Source organism: Saimiri boliviensis, chromosome 15, assembly GCF_048565385.1.
Source record: "Saimiri boliviensis isolate mSaiBol1 chromosome 15, mSaiBol1.pri, whole genome shotgun sequence".
In the NCBI taxonomy this organism is placed as follows: Eukaryota; Metazoa; Chordata; class Mammalia; order Primates; family Cebidae; genus Saimiri; species Saimiri boliviensis.
Window position 1 is genome coordinate 22,535,605 of NC_133463.1, and position 18,949 is coordinate 22,554,553.

Genomic DNA, 18,949 nt, shown 5'->3' on the forward strand with positions numbered 1-18,949 from the left:
GGAGTACTCTCTCAACGGCCAGATAAGTTTTATTCTTTTTAGCTATTTTAAATTCCTATACGATACAGGATAATTACATTTATTGAGGCTGGATTCCAATGCCAGTTGTAAGTTAACTTATCTGATTAAATATCTTATTTGTCTTCATTTTCCCATATTGTTTCACAGAGTGGTTTGTAATAATAGATGCTCAATAAAAATATCTTTTAATTATTACAAAAGTCTTGGCTCATTCCAAGGTTTAGATAAGGTCACAAAATAAAATTTAAAAACAAAATAAAGGAAAACAAAGCCCAAACAATACAATTTTGAAATTTTTATTATTCAAAATATTTAACCTATGGTGCTAGTGCTTTCTGCACTGAAAATGGTATGTAACTGTCTCACAGCCTACCTACAAGAATGTGAGCATCATTGAAATAGCAGTGAAAATAAAAAATGGAAAAAAAAAAAAGATTGTAGGGGAATACTATAGTTTAAAAAAATCCCAAATTAATTAAATGCTTATTTGAACCAAGTTGTTTTTCTATATAAAGTACCAGTATTGTTTGCTTTTTTAAAGAAAATCTCATTTAATAAAATTAATGATTTATTAAACTATACTGTGCTAAGATATGGCTTGTAGATATAAAGAAGAATAATCTCTTGCACTTAGTATAATTAAAAAATATGTTTGAGTTGCTCTCATCTTTTATTAGAAAAGACAGCAAGAATTAATTCTTTGTTAAACTGTCTATACACCTTATACATTGCCTGATAAATTCCTTACCTCTTCCAACCTCAATTTCAAAAGGGAACTGTATGGAGTATAGTTTAGTTTCAAAATCATATGTGATTTGGAAACATACATACACTTCAGCACATCTGTTGTAGAAGTTAAAACATTAGCAAATTCATTCTCCGAGTATATGTCGTATAATTGTTAACCCTTTTCAGATAATGCTTCTGATTATCTTTAACCAATCTCAGACTTTGAAGTACTACATTTTCCAAGGTTAAGAGAAAGGTACGGACTGCCAAGAGAATTAATAGCATTAACATGAGCAAAAGTGGACAAGTACAGTCTGAAGATTAACTGTATATTATTTAGCTCTCTGCATACAATAGCATAAGATCAATCTGAGAAAGTTAGGTACTATATATAACAACAACAACAACAACAACAACAAAAATCACTGAATCAAGGCCTCTGCCAAAAATAAAAGCTTTACTTACCATCTAATCAAAAATTAAATAATCTCAAATTTATCACAAAGTTCCCCTTTAAGCCTGAAATTAGAAAAGGATAAAAAGTATAGAGATAGAAAGATAAAGCTTATAGTTATATTTATTCCTTAATAATTAAGATTTGCATCTAAAAAATTAAGATTATCCTCCTGAATTTTAGAAATCCTTATCAAAATATTTCCTAAAAACAAGCATGACACTGTATCTGGCTACGTAAATAAACTACAAGGAATATTTAAACACTAAACAAACACAAAAGAAATAAGGACCATGGGAATCAATTTGGGTCACACTGTATCTATTTGTTCCTGAGAACATTATCACCGCCTGGTTGTCATGCTCAGTTCTCCCTTCTAAACGCACCGCACATCCAATCCACAAGCACACAGAATTCCAAGAACATTACCAAATATTAAGTCAGAGCACTTCTGAAACACACCTTGTAATTGTCCACAGCCTCTGCAGTTCATATCAGAGCTCAGCAGCTTCTCTTTATCTTCACCAGTGATGTAAATACAAATACCATACATCACTCATCAAAACAAAACAAAACCCCCACAATTAGCAATAAATTTATTGCCTCAGACATAAATCTCCTCTGTTAACCCAAACCAACATTATGTCTTGGGGTAAACCTAAGCACATGCTGAGCACCCCGCCGCTTATCTCCTCTATCATTTGTTTCTAACGATAGCTGACAAACTAGCCACACAAATCCTTTTTTAGCTGCTGATCAGACAGATCCCCCTTTGACAATCCAGCATGGTGGAACACTCGAAAATTCTTCCTGCTTCTATTCTATTGCTTGCTCTAAAACCCGGTTTCCTTTTCATTGAGATAATAGCCTTTTCTGCAGTCACATGACTCAGAAGCTACATTAGCAGAGCTTTATGATAATAGACTGAGTAAGCCTCTACCCCCTCCTGCTATTAAGGGGATGTCTTTTTCTTTTCTCTCCCTCTCCTTCTCTCTCACAGTCTCAGACTCAGTCTCTCACTCTCTCACACACACATACACACGTGCATGCAATGTACACATGCACTCACATACGCATGTCTAAAATTATTTAGTCTTCTTGGAATGTTCATAATAAATAAAAATATATACCCTAAAATGAAAATATAATTTCTAGATCTGCTGCTAAGAATAGATGCTCAAAACAAACATTCTGACGCACTGTCTTGCTTTCACTAGGATGCACCGCACTGGCCTTGAACAGTGAGGGGCAGTTAAAAGCAAATATATGCTCTCTTGAGCTCTGCCCTCAATGACATAAATCTGATGTATCTGGCATAATGAACATTTTGAAGACATTATAGCTATCCACATACTGAGAATTAATTACCTGTATTAGTAAAACACATGTAAACATACTTTTAAACACCAAGATGTACTCTTGTTAGGAATATATCCTTATTAAGTAATTAATAATTTGCCCGAAGAAGAAAAATATTCCCATGACCAAAGCAATCTTAATAAAAATAATAATCAAAGTTCCTTTAAGGCTGGTTACTTTTGTCCATTTCTGATAAATAATCAACTCTCAAAATACATATGTGGAAACACCAGCACAGTGCCTGACACACAGAGGCTGCTCCATAATTTTTTTAAATGTCCCTAGTAACAAGTAGAAGCACCAGATAAAAAGAAAGCAGCTGATTACATTATATTCCTACTTCATCTTTGGTTATGGTTTGTTTCACATTAAAAATTGTTCTTAATCCATGAGGCAAGCAACTGGAGGAAGAAGTTTAAATGTGAGAGCTGTGGGTAGTTGAAAGTGGGGAAAAAGACAGGGTAAGGAAGCACACTCAAGTACAATGTGAAAAGTGAAGAATGCTGTACACAAGGAGAATGAAGGAATGATGAATTCTGTTCATCTCAAGACAACAGAAATTTAAACTATATTTTACATTTCTTGGTTATAACTGGCTTCCTCATCTCAAAAGTACAAAACGTATTTTTAATATATATTTTTTACTTTTAACTCTGATAAAATATACGTAACACAAAATTCAAGATCTTAACCATTTGTAAGTGTACAGTTCAATAGGGTTAAGTACACTCACACTGTTATGCAACAGATCTCCTGAACTTTTTCATCTTGCAAAACCGAAACTCTACACCCATTAAACAACTCCTATTTCCTCCTCCCCCAGCCCCTGGCAACCACCATTCTACTTTCTGTTTCTGTAAGTTTGAGTACTTTAGATATTTCATATGAGTGGAATCACACAGTAATTGTTCTTTTGTATGAAGATACTTTACAGATTATTTTAATTCTAGATCAAAACAGAGGTTTCATTTCACAAAGTCATTTTACATAAACTGAATAATTCATAAGTAAACTGAGCCAGAGTTAGATTCTTTAGTATGGAAACACCAATAGATACTAGAAGGGATTATTATCATTATCACATAAAAGTTATCTATACAAAAAACTCTCTAAGTTCTCAGAACTCAAGAAATTTGACAACTCCAAATTTAGAATTTGACGATTCCAAAACTCTTAGTTTACTCTCATTAACCACTCACCATATAAATAAATAGGATAGAATGAGTGTTTATTAATTCTCTTTAAGTCACTGAAGGGAACAATGGTCACTCTGGAAGACCACACTAACAACTAACAGAGACTGAAATGATTAGCGAAGTGCCAGGGAATGTAAGTTTCCAAAAAGACCAGAGCAAAGAAATTTAATCAGTAATAAAGTGATTTCAGAGATGAAGAAAATAACTCTGAAATTTAAAAAATACCAGCCCATGCCAACACCTCATAATGAAAACCCAAAGCCCAATCAGAATTTTAAAGATAATGTTTTAATTGCTATAGACCCTTTAAAAGTTATAATGACTTGTAATGCCACCCAAATATTTTCATTATGGACTTAAAATCTAAAATCAATAATCAGCCAAGACAACATATAAAATCAATGCAATGACTAGAAGATCTCAGAGACTTTTAAAAGACTAGCAAAAACTGCAGGGGGTGGTTTGTGAAATCCATCTACCCAAATGTGTCCTTTTTCTGCTCACAAGGTCATGAAATCTTTGGCAATCTTATAGATCACTTCTATAGCGGGAGTGTGAGATCACAGACACGCTAACATTTAACACCATGTGTCCTTTATTAACTACAATGACGCTTTTACAAATTATTTCTCAGCCAGATGATGGGCAGCAGCAAAATGCTGTGCATTCCCCAATCAGATCAATCGCAGTAGGAAAACGCCTCCTGCCAAACACATCTAAGTAAAATGTCTTGATCCAGATTCTGTGCTTACACTTCAAGATGTATTGCTGTAAGCAAATCTGCCCCTCTACCGTATTTTCTGCTGGCATACACTAATTGGTAAAATTGCCTAACTCTTCTCCTGAGCGCAGAAGGTAGCAACAGCAGATTTTATCATTAGCAATTTTAAACTTTTTTCTTCACCAAGGCAGTAGTGTTTACAAGGAAATTAGACTAGATAATTTGTCAAGTTGTTTTTAGCTTTAACATTTATGATGGTGGTTGTATATAGTTGTGGCTCATTTCTTAATCCAAGAGTCTGGTGAGAAGTAAAACAAGGATTCAATACAGTTAATGTTTTCATTTTTAAATTGAGGGACAATTTACATTCAGTGCCATATACAGATCTAAAGAAAATTTAAAAGTAAACTTCAATAGTTGGGACAAATGAAAGCACCTATGTAATCCAGGCTCCTATCAAAGTATACAACACTTCCATCACTCTGCAAAGTTCTCTTGTGCCTGTTCTCAGGCAATCTCCATATCTCCTCATCCCTGCCAACAACCACTGTACTCTGATTTTCTATTATCACAGATTAGCTTTGCTTTGTCTAGAACTTCAAATAAATGAAATCATTACAATAAGTACTCTTCTGTCCCAGCTCCTTTCAGTACAGTGTTTGACATTCATCCATATTACTGCATAGCCATAGGGGATTGGTTCTAGGAACTTCCCTTGGATATCAAAATCCATGGATGCTCAAGTCCTGGATATAAAAGGTATAGAATCAGCATACAATCTATGCATATCCTCTCACATACATGAAATCCTCTCTACATTGCTTATGATACCTAATAAAATATAAATGCTATGTAAATAGTTGTTATGCTGTGTTGTTTCAGGAATAATGGCAAGGGAAAAAAGTCTGCACACATTCATTACAGACAAAATTTTTTTCTCCTATTTTCTATCCAAGGTTGGCTGAATCTAGTGTGCAGAACCCACCAATATGAGGGTGACCATATATTAATAATAAGTTCCTTTTTATTGCTAAAGAGATTTAATTACATAAATATACCATGGCTTATCCATTATCCTATTGGTAGACATTTAAGTTGTTTCCAATTGGGAGCTTGTAATGAACAGAATTCTGATGTGGTTCTGCAAGTTTCTCCACCCCCGCAGTGGGCATGGCCTGCACATTTCCTAGGACTTAAATATGGCAGATGTTTTTACCCCAACGATTAGTTTATGTTATATAGCACAACTGGCTCTAAGAAAGAAAGATGACCAGGGTGGGCCTGCACTAACCATGCATTTTCTTTGTTAGTGTACCTGAAGGGCAGGCTCCTCAGCATTAGTGCACTGGCACTGAGGAACAGAGATGGATGGATGGGATCCAAGATGGCTGAAAAGGAATAGCTCTGGAGTGCAGTTCCCAGTGAGAGAGAACGCAGAGGCCGCTGCAGGTAATCCCCAGGCAAGCAGGGTCTGGAGCAGACCTCCAGTAGTCCTACAGCAGAGGGGCCTGACTGTTAAAAGGAAACTAAAAAAAGAGAAAGAAATGACTTCATCATCAACAAAAAGGATATCCACTCAGAGACCCCATCCGAAAGTCACCAACTACAAAGACCACAAGTAGATAAATCCACAAAGATGAGAAGAAACCAGTATAAAAAAGATGAAAACACCCAAAAACAGAAAGCCTCTTTTCCTCCAAGGGATCACAACTCCTAATCAGCAAGGGAACAAGGCTGGAAGGAGAATGAGCCTGATGAATTGACAGAAACAGGCTTTAGAAGGTGGGTAATAAGAAACTTCTCTGAGCTAAAAGAAAATGTTCTAACCCAATGCAAAGAAACTAAGAACCTTAAAAAAAGGTTTGACAAAATGCTAACAAGAATAAACAGCTTAGAAAAGAATATAAATGAATTGATGGAGCTGAAAAACACAACACAAGAATTTCGTGAAGCATACACAAGTTTAAGTAGTTCAATCAACCAAGCAGAAGAAAGGATATCAGAGATTGAAGATCAACTCAATGAAATAAAAGAGAAGGCAAGATTAGAGAAAAAAGAGTAAAAAGAAATGAACAAAGCCTCAAAGAAATATGGGATTATGTGAAAAGACCTAATCTAAGTTTGATAGGTGTACCTGAATGTGATGAAGAGAATGAATTCAAGCTGGAAAACACTCTTCAGGATATTATCCAGGAGAACTTCCTCAACCTAGCAAGGCAGGCCAATATTCAAGTCTAGGAAATACAGAGAATACTACAAAGATATTCCTCACGAAGAGCAACCCCAAGGCACATAATTGTCAGTTCCACCGGTGTCAGTTCCACCGGGGTTGAAATGAAGGAGAAAATGCTAAGGGCAGCCAGAGAAAAAGATCAGGTTACCCACAAAAGGAAGCCCATCAGACTCACAGCAGATCTCTCAGCAGAAACACTACAAGCCAGAAGAGAGTGGGGGCCAATATTCAACATCCTTAAAGAAAAGAACTTTCAATCTAGAACTTCATATCCTGCCAATCTAAGCTTCATAAGCGAAGAAGAAAGAAAATCCTTTACGAACAAGCAATTACTTAGAGATTTCGTCACCACCAGGCCTGCCTTACAAGAGCTCCTGAAGGAAGCATTAAACATAGAAAGGAACAACCGGTACCTGCCACTCCAAAAATTTACCAAATGGTAAAGAGCATCGACACAATGAAGAAACTGCATCAACGCATGGGCAAAACAAGCAGCTAGCATCAATGGCAGGATCAAATTCACACATAACAACATTAACCTTAAATGTAAATGGGCTAAATGCCCCAATCAAAAGACAGACTGGTGAATTAAATAAAAAGTCAAAACCCATTGGTGTGTTGTATTCAGGAAGCCCATCTCACATGCAAGGACACACAAAGGCTTGAAATAAAGAGATGGAGGAAGATTTACCAAGCAAATGGAGAGAAAAAAAAAAAAAGAGTTGAAATCCTAGTTTCTGATAAAATAGACTTTAAACCAACAAAGATCAAAAGAGACAAAGAAGGGCATTACATAATGGTAAAAGGATCAATGCCACAAGAAGAGCTAATGATCCTAAACATATACGCACCCAATACAAGAGCACCAAGATACATAAATGAAGTTCTTAAAAACCCTGGGAGAAAACCTAGGCAAAACCATTCAGGACATAGGCATAGGCAAGGACTTCATGACAGAAACACCAAAAGCATTGGCAACAAAAGCCAAAATAGACAAATGGGATCTAATTAAACTCCAGAGCTTCTGCACAGCAAAAGAAACAATCATTAGAGCGAACCGGTGACCAACAGAATGGGAAAAATTTTTTACAATCTACCCATCTGACAAAGGGCTAATATCCTGAATCTACAAAGAACTAAAACAGATTTACAAGAAAAAAACAAACTCATTCAAAAGTGGGAAAAGGATATGAACAGACACTTTTCAAAAGAAGACATATATGAGGCCAATAAACATATGAAAAAATGCTCATCATCACTGGTCATTAGAGAAATGCAAATCAAAACTACATTGAGATACCATCTCATACCAGTTAGAAATGTCAATCATTAAAAAATCTGGAGACAACAGATGCTGGAGAGGATGTGGAGAAACAGGAACACTTTTACATTGTTGGTGGGAGTGTAAATTAGTTCAACCATTGTGGAAGACAGTGTGGTGATTCCTCAAGGACCTAGAAACAGAAATTCCATTTGACCCAGCAATCCCATTACTGGGTATATATCCAAATGATTATAAATTGTTCTATTATAAAGGCACATGCACACATATGGTCACTGTGGCACTGTTTACAATAGCAAAGTCCTGGAACCAACCCAAATACCCATTGATGATAGACTGGACAGGGAAAATGTGGCACATATACCACGGAATACTATGCAGCCATAAAAATCAATGAGTTCATGTCCTTCGTAGGAACATGGATAAACCTGGAAACCATCATTCTCAGTAAAGTGACACAAAAACAGAAAACCAAACACCGCATGTTCTCACTCATTGGTGGGTGTTGAACAATGAGAATACATGGACACAGGGAGGGGAGCATCATACGCTGGGGTCTGTTGGGGAGCACTTGGGAGGGATAGTAGGGAGTAGGGAGTTGGGGAGGGATAACATGGGGAGAAATGCCAGATATAGGTGACGAGGGAATGGAGGCAGCAAACCAAATTGCCATACTGTATATGTACCTATGCAACAATCCTGCATGTTCTTCACATGTACCCCAGAACCTAAAGTGCAATAATATATATACATATATATATATATATTTAAAAAAAACAAAAACAAAAAACAGAGACCTTACCTTTTATCCTCTAAACCCACAGCAGCATCTATCCTAGTGCTGCTTCTATATGGTATGTGGTCAAAATTTACATACTGATATTTCTTTTTCCTTAAAAAGGTGATTATGTTGCAACATGAAAAGATGCTTTTGATGAGGCCAGCCTGGCAAACATGGCGAAACCCCACCTCTACTAAAAAACCAAAAATTAGACAGGGATGGTGGCGAGTGCCTGTTGTCCCAGCTACTTGGGAGGCTAAGGCAGAAGAATCGCTTGAACCCGGGAGGCGGAGGTTGCAGTGAGCTGAGATCATGCCACTGCACTCTAGCCTGGGATACCAAAAAATGATGAGAGTCAGGTTAAGCTGGATGAGACTAGAGATCATTTTCATTCTAATTTTCAAACTTTTAATAATGCTGTTTTCATCATTTAAAAATATGGCAAAGACCAGGCACAGTGGCTCATGCCTATAATCCCGCCACTTTGGAAGGCAGAGGTGGGTGGAGCACTTGAACTCAGAAGTTTGAGACCAGTGTGAGCAACATGGTGAAACCTGTCTCTACAAAAAATAGAAAAATTCGCCAGGTGTTGTGGTGCACACTTTGTAGTTCCAGCTACTCCAGCTACTGAGGAGGCTGAGGTGGGAGGATCATCTGAGCCTGGATGGTCAAGGCTTGCATTGAGCCACAAATGCATCACTACACTCCAGCCTGGTTAACAGAGTGAGATCCCATCTCAAAAAACAACAACACGGCAGCTGAGCGTGGTGGCATGCCTGTGGTCCCACCTGTTCCGTAGGCTGAGGCAAGAGAATCACTTGAGCCCAGGAGGTAGAGGTTGCAGTGAGATGACATCGTGCAACTGCACTCCGGCCTGGACATCAGCAAGACCCCATTTTTTAAAAAAGGCCAAAATGTTTATATAACTTCTGAAGCTGGGTGTGAAGGGTTCATGGAAGTTTACTATTCTAAATTTCTATAATACAAATGTTAAAAAATAGAGTTTATTGTACCAAAAAGTGACAAATCTTTAATCTACAAATATTTCTTCTTTATACACTATGACCACATATATATTGATCAAAAATGAGATAACTGAAGGTGATATGTTTAACAAGCTACAGAGTGTGAACTTTTCAGTCATTTAAAATATCAATTTGTAAACCCATTGGCATTGCAATTCTATACTATAGCTAAATATCAGATTTTTTTAAACCTAATATCATGAAATAGTTAAACTATATGTTAAATACATTTTTTAAATGCAGTGAGAAATAAATTTTATAAATAGTAAGATATTAAGGAAAAAAGTAATACTGCCCATTTGTATTTGTTGTTTCCATTAGGCAGAGATCTGCATAGAATTAAGTCACTTGAGCCTTTGACCTCCTTCCTCATGTGAGCCAGGGACAGAGGAAATGCCCATCTTTGAATATCCTGCTTATGGGTATCATCCTACTAACATTAACTAGAGATTGTGTTTTTTTGATGTGTAGGAAAATGAGCCTTAGAAAAGGCCCAACTGTGCTAAGCTAGCAGGGACTGCTATTTTGTAGGGTTATTTCCAATAAAAGGCTTATGCAAACAGCAGTGCATAAATGTCTATGATACTACTGCAGTACATTATACCCACACAAAAGAGGGCTGAGGAGAAGGACTATAGAGTGCAATCACTTCTAAATACAACTCTGTCAAGTTACTACTTCATGAAATGAAATAATATACAAATAGCATACTATATTTCCATCTCAGCATTTGTACTTCATCCAAGGATTTCAGAGGCTTGAAACGACTAAGTTAGATTTCCTCCTAATTAGTGCACTGTAAACCACTCTAAAGTAAGTCGCCTTTAAAAATGTATTTACTCCTTCAAGTCACTGGAGTACCAATAGGTTAAAACTGAAATTCTTAAGTGACCTGTTAACCTGAGTTAATGAGAACCCTAGCGGTCTATCCAGGTTATACCTTATAAATCTTGGGCTTCCAAAAATTCCAAAAGCTCAGAGAAAGATCATGAGAACCTGATTCACTGATTAATCCAGCTCTTTGAGATTAGCATTATTCCCAAATAAGTCTCTGAGCGTTTAATGAACAATCAGAACTGTAAAAGGGGCTAAAATGAATGTGAGAGCCACATAGTCCTGGGACTCTCAGAGTCATCCATTTCAAATTCTCAGATTTGGATAACCACTGTCTCTGGTTAGACTTTCGTGGTACAGTCATTCCCTATATCCACAGGGTACTGGTTCCAGGACTTCCCATGGATGCTAAAATCCTCAGATGCTCAAGTCCCTGATATAAAATGATATTTGGTTATAACCTATACACATACTTTAAATCGTTTCTAGATTACTTATAATGTCTAATACATTGTGCTATATAAGTAACTGTTGTTTTTTAAATTTGTACTGTATTTACTGTTTTTTAAAAATATTTTTGATCCATGGTTGATTGAATTCAAAGATGTGACACCTGCAAATATGAAGGGCTGAATGTGTTTAGCTTTAGAATCATTTACCTACTAAGTAAGGAAAGAATCTCCCGAACAGTTACTAAGTCAAAAAGTCACTGAAAGCAGACAGTAGACAATGCTACTTAAGTAGTAGTAGTTAATGGATGGCTGCAGTGGCTAATGCCTGTAATCTCAGCAGTTTGGGAGGCTGAGGCCAGAGGATCGCTTGAGCCCAGGAGTTCAAGACCAGCCTGGGCAACATAGTGAGACACTGTATCTATTTTTTAAAAAATAAAATAAAACAAAATATAATGTTAGAGAGCATGGAGCTTTCAGGGTACAACATATGCTTTGACCATGATGGCTTAATGGCCCTACATACCTTCTTCCCATCCTTAACTCTGGTGAGTTAGCCAGATTTGCTCTTCTGACTCTACTATTCTCTACTTATCCTATGTATTAACTTTTCCCAAATAAAGTCAAAAGAAAGTGACAATCACACAATTAGGACACTGAAGAAACCTGGCTCCTCAATGTATCATATATTATACAACTCCCCGATATTAAGACTTTTATGTCATTTTTCTTGGACAGCCTACTTTAATGAAGATCAGACTAATTAATGTTTTCATTTATTCAGAGATTTGGCCATACAAATAGAATTGTCAAAGACAAAAAGCTACTTTGTGTAGAGATGTTCTATTCTGAGGCAAATAATTATTCATCTATTCCAAATTTCCACAAGCACAAGAGACACTTGTGACAAAAGGTGCTAGGGAACATGTGTTTTAGGTTTGTCTGTAAGACTGCATCTCTCACAGCATTATCACTACTTCTTAGCACCTTCAGCCTGTTCTGACTCAACTTCAAGTGTCACCTGTTAAATGCTTTTGAATGAGGTTGATTTCTTTCACCTTTCCTTTACTTTATTCTGTTTTCTGCTTATTCTTGTCTTCCTCTCACATTTTTGTGAAGATTATTTATCATTATAAGGAAGAGAGTGGAAACTGCAGTCACAGTGGCAAGCATGGGAAAACAGAGCAAAAATCATTAGCAGAAAAGAGACCTAACTCAAAGGCTCATAAGCCACAGTAATAGTTATAATAATGGAAAAGTATTTTGGATACCTAACTTGATGTCTTCTAATTCCTTCTCTTTCTTTTTTTAGCTCTAAGTTAATTTTATCCAACAAACACGTATTCAATACCAATGATGTATAAGGCACTAGGACAAAATCCCGGCCTCTGGGGACTCATAATCAAAGAGGAAAAACAGAAAAGCAGGCAAAACTTACAAAATATAATCAGAATGCCATAGTAAAAATTTATCAGAAATGATACTTGAAATAGAGACAATAGTTAGGAAGTGTGCAGTGTCATTGAGAAATGATGAAACTATGAATTTAACCTTAAAATGTCAAATACTGCCCACAAACAAAACAACAAAAACCCTCTCACGTATATGGTCAAATGATTTTTGACAAGGGTACCAAGACCATTCAATGGGGAAAGGATAGTCTTTTCAACAAATAGTATAAGGAAAATTGGATATCCCCATGCAAAAGAATGTTGGTGCCTTACCTTACATATACAAAAATTAACTCAAAATAATTAAAAGACCTAAATGTAACAGAGCAGAAGTTAAACAATACTTAGAAGAAAACACAGGGGAAAAACTTCATTACATGGGATTTGGTATTTCTTATATATGGTATCAAAAGCATGGGCAATAAAGAAAAATAACTTGGACTTCAAAATTAAAAACTTTGGGTATCAAAATGCACTATCAACAGAGTGAAAAGGCAACCCATGGTACAGGGGGAGAAAACTACAAACTGTGTATTTGATAAGGGATTGACATCCAGATTATATGAAGAATTCCTACAACTCAATAGCAAAAAAACAAGGAACCTGATGTAAAAACTGGCAAAGGACTTGAATACACATTTCTCCAGAGAAGACATACAAATGGCCAATAAGCACATGGAAATATGCTTAACATGAGTAATCATTAGGGAAATGCAAATCAAAAGCACAATAAGATACTACCTCACACCACTAAGAAGCTTTTGATGGCTATCATTAAAAACATAGAGATGATAACAAGTGTTGGTGAGGACGCACAAAAACTAGAACCCTTAGGCATTACTGATGGCACATAAAATGGCACAGCCACAGTGGAAAACAAAAATTAAATATATGATCCTGCAATTCTACTTATGCGTACATATCCAAAAGAACTGAAAGTAAGGACTTGAATGGATGAAACTGAAAGTACGGACTGATGAACTGAAAGTAAGGACTTGAACATATGCTCATAGCACCATTATTCACAATAGCCAAAAGGAGGAAGCAACTCAAGTGTCCACTGACAGATGAATAAACACAATGTGGTACATAATACAATAAAATAGTATTCAGCTATAAAAAGGAAATTTTGACACTTGCCACATCATAAATGAACCTTGAAGACATTATGCTAAGTGAAATAAACCAGTCACAAAAAGACAAAGATTGTATCCAGAATAGTCAAAATCTTTAAGTTGCTACGGCAATTAGAATGGTGGTTACCAGGGGCGGGGCGGCAGGGGCAGGTAGAAATGGGGAGTTAAGAGTTCAATGGGTAGAGTGTTTAATGGGTAAAGGAAGATGAAAAAATTGTGGAGATGGATGTTGTTGATAGTTGTATAACAATGTGAATATTCTTAATGCCACACAATGATACATTTAAGAATGGTTAAAATGGTCCATTTTATGTGTATGATACTTTTTTTGAAACTTTATCATGCTTTTCTGAAAAGTGTAACATAAATATTTCTTTACTTAGCAAATGTAAAAAGCACCTCTCAAATTTTTGCTTATACTTTCAACATTCTAACTCAATGAAAGAACATTCTTTGTCAGGAAATTTGGAAAGACTTACTTTGATTCACAAGAAGTAAACAAAATAGAAAAAACAGCTCTATACCTCAGTGGTTAAACTCAGGATACCTCTGACCCAATAAAGAGAGAAGCCAAGGGCAACAGACACATAACCATTCCTTCAGGAAAGAGATGTCTGGTCTGTTCTACAATGATTGGAACCCCCAAGTCTGTCACATCCACCTGCTGTGTGCCCAAGGTTTCAAGTGACTTACGTTCATTTGTCAGTAGTTTGGTAAGTAAAATTACCCAAGACTTTAAGAGTATTTTCTGCCAAACTTAACAACACAAGAGATCAGAATCATGTATCAACTAAGCAAGAGAAACTCATAAGAAGTATAGAGAACAATTTTATTTCAGAAGTGAAAGAACTAATAATTTAGACGTGTGCCTTAAGCAAGCCATGAAAAGCATACATAGATAGTTCTATATAACCCAAACTAATAGATAATTCCTAGTTTATTTATATTTTATTGTGTAATATGGTAATAAGTATACACTAATTCAAAGACAAAAAAAAAAAAACAGACACAAAATGCAACTCTGAATCTCTGAAGGGTGAGCCTTATTGTGGAATCTATCACGTTGGGCACATGCACAACACATATGCTCTCCCCTCACACAGCAGACGTTGCCAATTAATCACTTCTAAGCCTGTATGTGGCCTCTCAATTCTCCTCAACACAGCACTCCAGGCAATTGCTATAATCAATAGAAGTTGGCACCAGAGACTGACGCACGCTTGCCATCCCAGCTCCAAGGCGAGAGTCGGGGACAGATTGGACGTAACCATGAATCACACACAAAGAAGATCCAATAGAACCTCTGCTAATGGAAAGAAGATCTACACACATCAGCTTTTCAACAGCGGCTTGCTACATGAATGGAAACTGAATCTGCAGACTTGAAGCAGCTACCTTTTCCTTCCTGAGCCTGTTTTGGATGTGAATAAAGATCCAGCCAAGTCCTCAGTGATTTAATAAGCTCCGTGGTTCTTTACATACAGAGAGCTTTTATCCTTGACATAATTAAAGAACTGAGGGATACATTTAAGGATATGTTCTTAGAGTTACGTTACTGCTACTACAGAAAACCTTCCCTAGCAGAAGGGGAAGGTTTCCAGATTGGCCAGCCACTCACCACCTGTCCCTCCAATTTTGCTGCTTCCTCCCAGGTTTCTACTCAAACTACATTCCCAACCATTCCTAGAGACCAGCTGGCAGAATGGGAGGCAAGGAAATGGAGGCAGATTTGCAAGTGTCAAAAACATTTTTCAGAGACAAGATCTCAATCAGGCTGCCATTGCTAGTAAGTGAATCTTGACAAGAACAGGGACCAAAGGGCAGATTTTACAGTGCTGCTGCATGGAAGGTTGGGTCCACAGCTGCCTTACCCCAGTCAGGTCAAACCATGAAGGAGCAGTAGTATTGTTTTTGTTGTTTCATTATATTTTCCAATATAAACATGGCCAACTTCACTATAAAGGTGCCCCATTCTTTATACCATTTGACAGACTAAAGAGAAATAAAAAAGCAATAAAGGCACACTATTTTATTAATTTTAAAATCAAACACTTTTAGTGTTTACCATATGCCAAATACTGGTCTAAGCTTTTTATTAATATTCTCATCCATCTTTTTTCACAGTACCATGGAGCTGGTACTGTTATGTCTCCCAACTTACCCATGAGGAAACTGTGGCACAGAAAAGTCAAGTAAAGCTAAAGTAAATGGGTTAGGATTGAAATTCATAGTCTGGTTCCAGAGTCTGTGCTCTCAATCATGATACAAAAAGAACAGACGGTACCTGTGCCTAACTGTCTCACTGGTTCCTCCAAATAGCATGAGATTGGTTTAATCCTCCCTTTAGAGATGAAAAAACTGAGGCTCAGACTGCAAAACACTAGTTATTTACTGGGCACAATGTGCCAGCCACTCTGATAGACGTTATCTTTTAATCCTCAACAGCCCTATGACAGAGGTACTAGCTTAGTCCACTTTACAGCTAAAGAAAATAGGACATAATAATTAGGGCCAAATTAGTAAGAACAGAAGAAATTTAAACTCAGACCAGTTGAGTCCCAAATCTCTGGTTTTTCCCTTCTAATGCTGCTATAAATAAAACTTCGTATATCAGCTACAATAACATGTAAGGCATTGTTAGGGTTACAAAGATGATTCAGTTCCACTAAGATGATTTGAAAGGTCATTCAAATCACTATGATTGCCATACATTTATTCAAGAACAGTTGCTTGGGGTCCTTCCTATATGTGCTTGGGGGTACTGTTCTAGGCACTGCATAGAGCAGCAAACAAATCCAATAAATATCTTTTCCCTCCTGACCTAACAATCTAGAGACAGACAATAAACAAGACAAATGAGGAAAAGATATAGTATGTGAGATGATGATAAGCACTAAGGGGGAAGAGCAGCAGGCAGGAGGATTAGAGAAGACAGGAGGTGGACATATGAGACGGGGCCGCCGGGGCCTCCCCTGCACTTTGCTAAACCTTCAGCCAGGCAGCACGCATCGCATCACTATGACAGCCAAAACCGCCCCCTCCAACTTTCCAAATGCCATAGGGTCACTCACCCTTGAGAATCACACAGAGACTATAGTTTCTTGCCATTCTGTGAAGTCTTGCACAATTTGGCCTCTATCAGAAAACTTTTTCACTATTGTCCCTTGGCTTCAATGACACTGCACCATCTTGCTTTTCCCTTCCTACCTCCCTGACCTGCCTTAGGTCTGCAGCTCCCTGTCACTGAGTACTACCCCCGCAACAACAGTGAAAAAAAAAAAAAAAAATTCTTTTTTCCTTTTGAGACAGAATCTCGCTTTGTCACCCAGGCTGGAGTACAGTGGCACAATTTTGGCTCACTGTTACCTCTGCCTTTCCAGGCTCAAGTGATCCTCCCACCCCAGTCTCCCTAGGAGCTGGGATCAGAGGCATGCCACCATGCTTGGCTAATTTTTTTATATTTTTTGTACAGACAGAATTTCGCCACGTTGCCCAGGCTGGTCTCGAATTCATGAGCTCAAGTAATCCACCAGCCTTGGCCTCCCAAAGTGCTGGGATTACAGGTGTGAACCACTGTGCCTGGCCTGATGGGCATTTCTTGAGTAACATCCTTGCCCTTTCTTCTCACTATAAAGCTGCTCCTTGAAATCTTGTCTGCTGATGCAGTATCAAAAATCATATCCATGTAAATGAGACCCAATTTTCATCTGTAGCTTCAGGGTATTACCTTAGCTACCACAGTACCCAACTTTCAAGCTCTCATGAACAGCTCTCTCTAGATGTATCCAAAATTGAACTCCTCACCTTTCTGAGGAACTCTTTCTTTACCTGCTACTTTCCCCGCCACCCCCACCCCCCACTGGAGAGGGGAGATGGGAAATCTGTATCTGCTGCTTTTCATTTCATCAGTCACCAGCAAATTTTTTAACTCCTTTTTTTTTCTCTTAATCTTCAAACCCAATCGATTTCCCAGACCCTTAGATTCTACTTTTGCAGTTTATCTTTATCACATCACCTCCTTTCCAATCCCTCAGCAATCCCCAGGATTCTTTTCTTCAGAAACCCCACCACCAGTAACTTCTCTCCATGTCAGGTCTCTCCCTTACTCAGTTATCCTATAATTAGCACCAAGTTATTAGGTCATAATTCCCTCACATGTAACCTGGGGATGAAAATTACTGTACAGTACTGATTTGAGGATTAAACATGATTATATTAACCATTTAACATAGTTCTTAACATATAGAAGGAACTCAACAAATGTAATTTTTCTTATTCTTACTCTCTGTGAAATCAAAACAGGGATCTGGCATTCAGAAGCCTGTGCAATCTAGCCAGTTTTCTAGCTCTGTAGCCCAAATATTCCCCTAGCTGTATGGTCTGAGTTCCAGCCAAACTCATACTGTATGCAGTATTCTTTGACTTGGCCTGACATTTTCATGTAAACATACTGCTCATGCTTTCCACCCTTCCATTTTGAGTGATCTTTCCTTCCATCATCTGCCTACCTAAGTCTTACTGATCCTCAAAGGTTTATTATCTCAATAGCTGCTGCCTCACAAAGCCTTTCCTAAGTGCTTCATACAAGTGAGATCTTCCCTCTCTCAATCCCTAGAAACCATCGGGCTATTCTGACAGAGCCTTTTGGTCAGTGTATAAATATGTGCCTGTATCAGGAAACAAGATAAAAAAGTGGAAAACTCTTCATGTTATATAATGGTTATTACTGCCTATGTACTTATTTTGCCTTAAGTATATCATAAACATAAAATAGACCAGCATGGTGATTATATTACTCATCTTCATACTCCCTACAGGACTTATTATGATACCTTGGTATATAATGTAAACATATTTTATGGTAGTCATATTTATTTTGTTATATTTCAATAACTATTTTAGAGAACTGTAAAGGGTTTCAGAGAAAAATAATTATTATTAAAAGACATGGAAGAGAAATTACTATTATTTGTAAAATGTAAGAATATACATATAGCAATTATGTACATAAAACTTTACCATGATTTAAATATATAAAACTAGAAATAGAATTGAGTCTTAGACACTTGTCTCAAACTTCAGTTGAAAAAATATTATCAAAGCAATGATTAAATAAATACAAGAATCACTCAATAAAATTTCAATCCTTATACTAAAAGTTATTACAAACTTTTTTTTTTTGAAGACACAGAGTATTGTTTTAATACAAATTAACAGCTTTAACATGAGCTCCCTTTAGTGCTTTTAATTGTCACATGGCTGTAAACCAAAGACTCCC

The 18,949-nt window shown here is 37.0% G+C and overlaps 1 protein-coding gene across 12 annotated transcripts in view; it reads right to left on the reverse strand.

Annotated features, from left to right (window-relative positions):
• NCOA2 (nuclear receptor coactivator 2) overlaps nucleotides 1–18,949 on the reverse strand; it is a 310,720-nt gene that overhangs the window by 136,166 nt on the left and 155,605 nt on the right. The window contains exon 1 of one of the 12 annotated variants that reach the window (XM_074386759.1): nucleotides 1,667–18,709. The exons of the other annotated variants lie outside the window; for them this stretch is intronic. The gene's annotated coding sequence lies outside the window, so the exon portion shown is untranslated. Of the gene's footprint in view, nucleotides 1–1,666; nucleotides 18,710–18,949 lie in introns of those variants that run through there. 12 annotated transcript variants of the gene reach the window in all.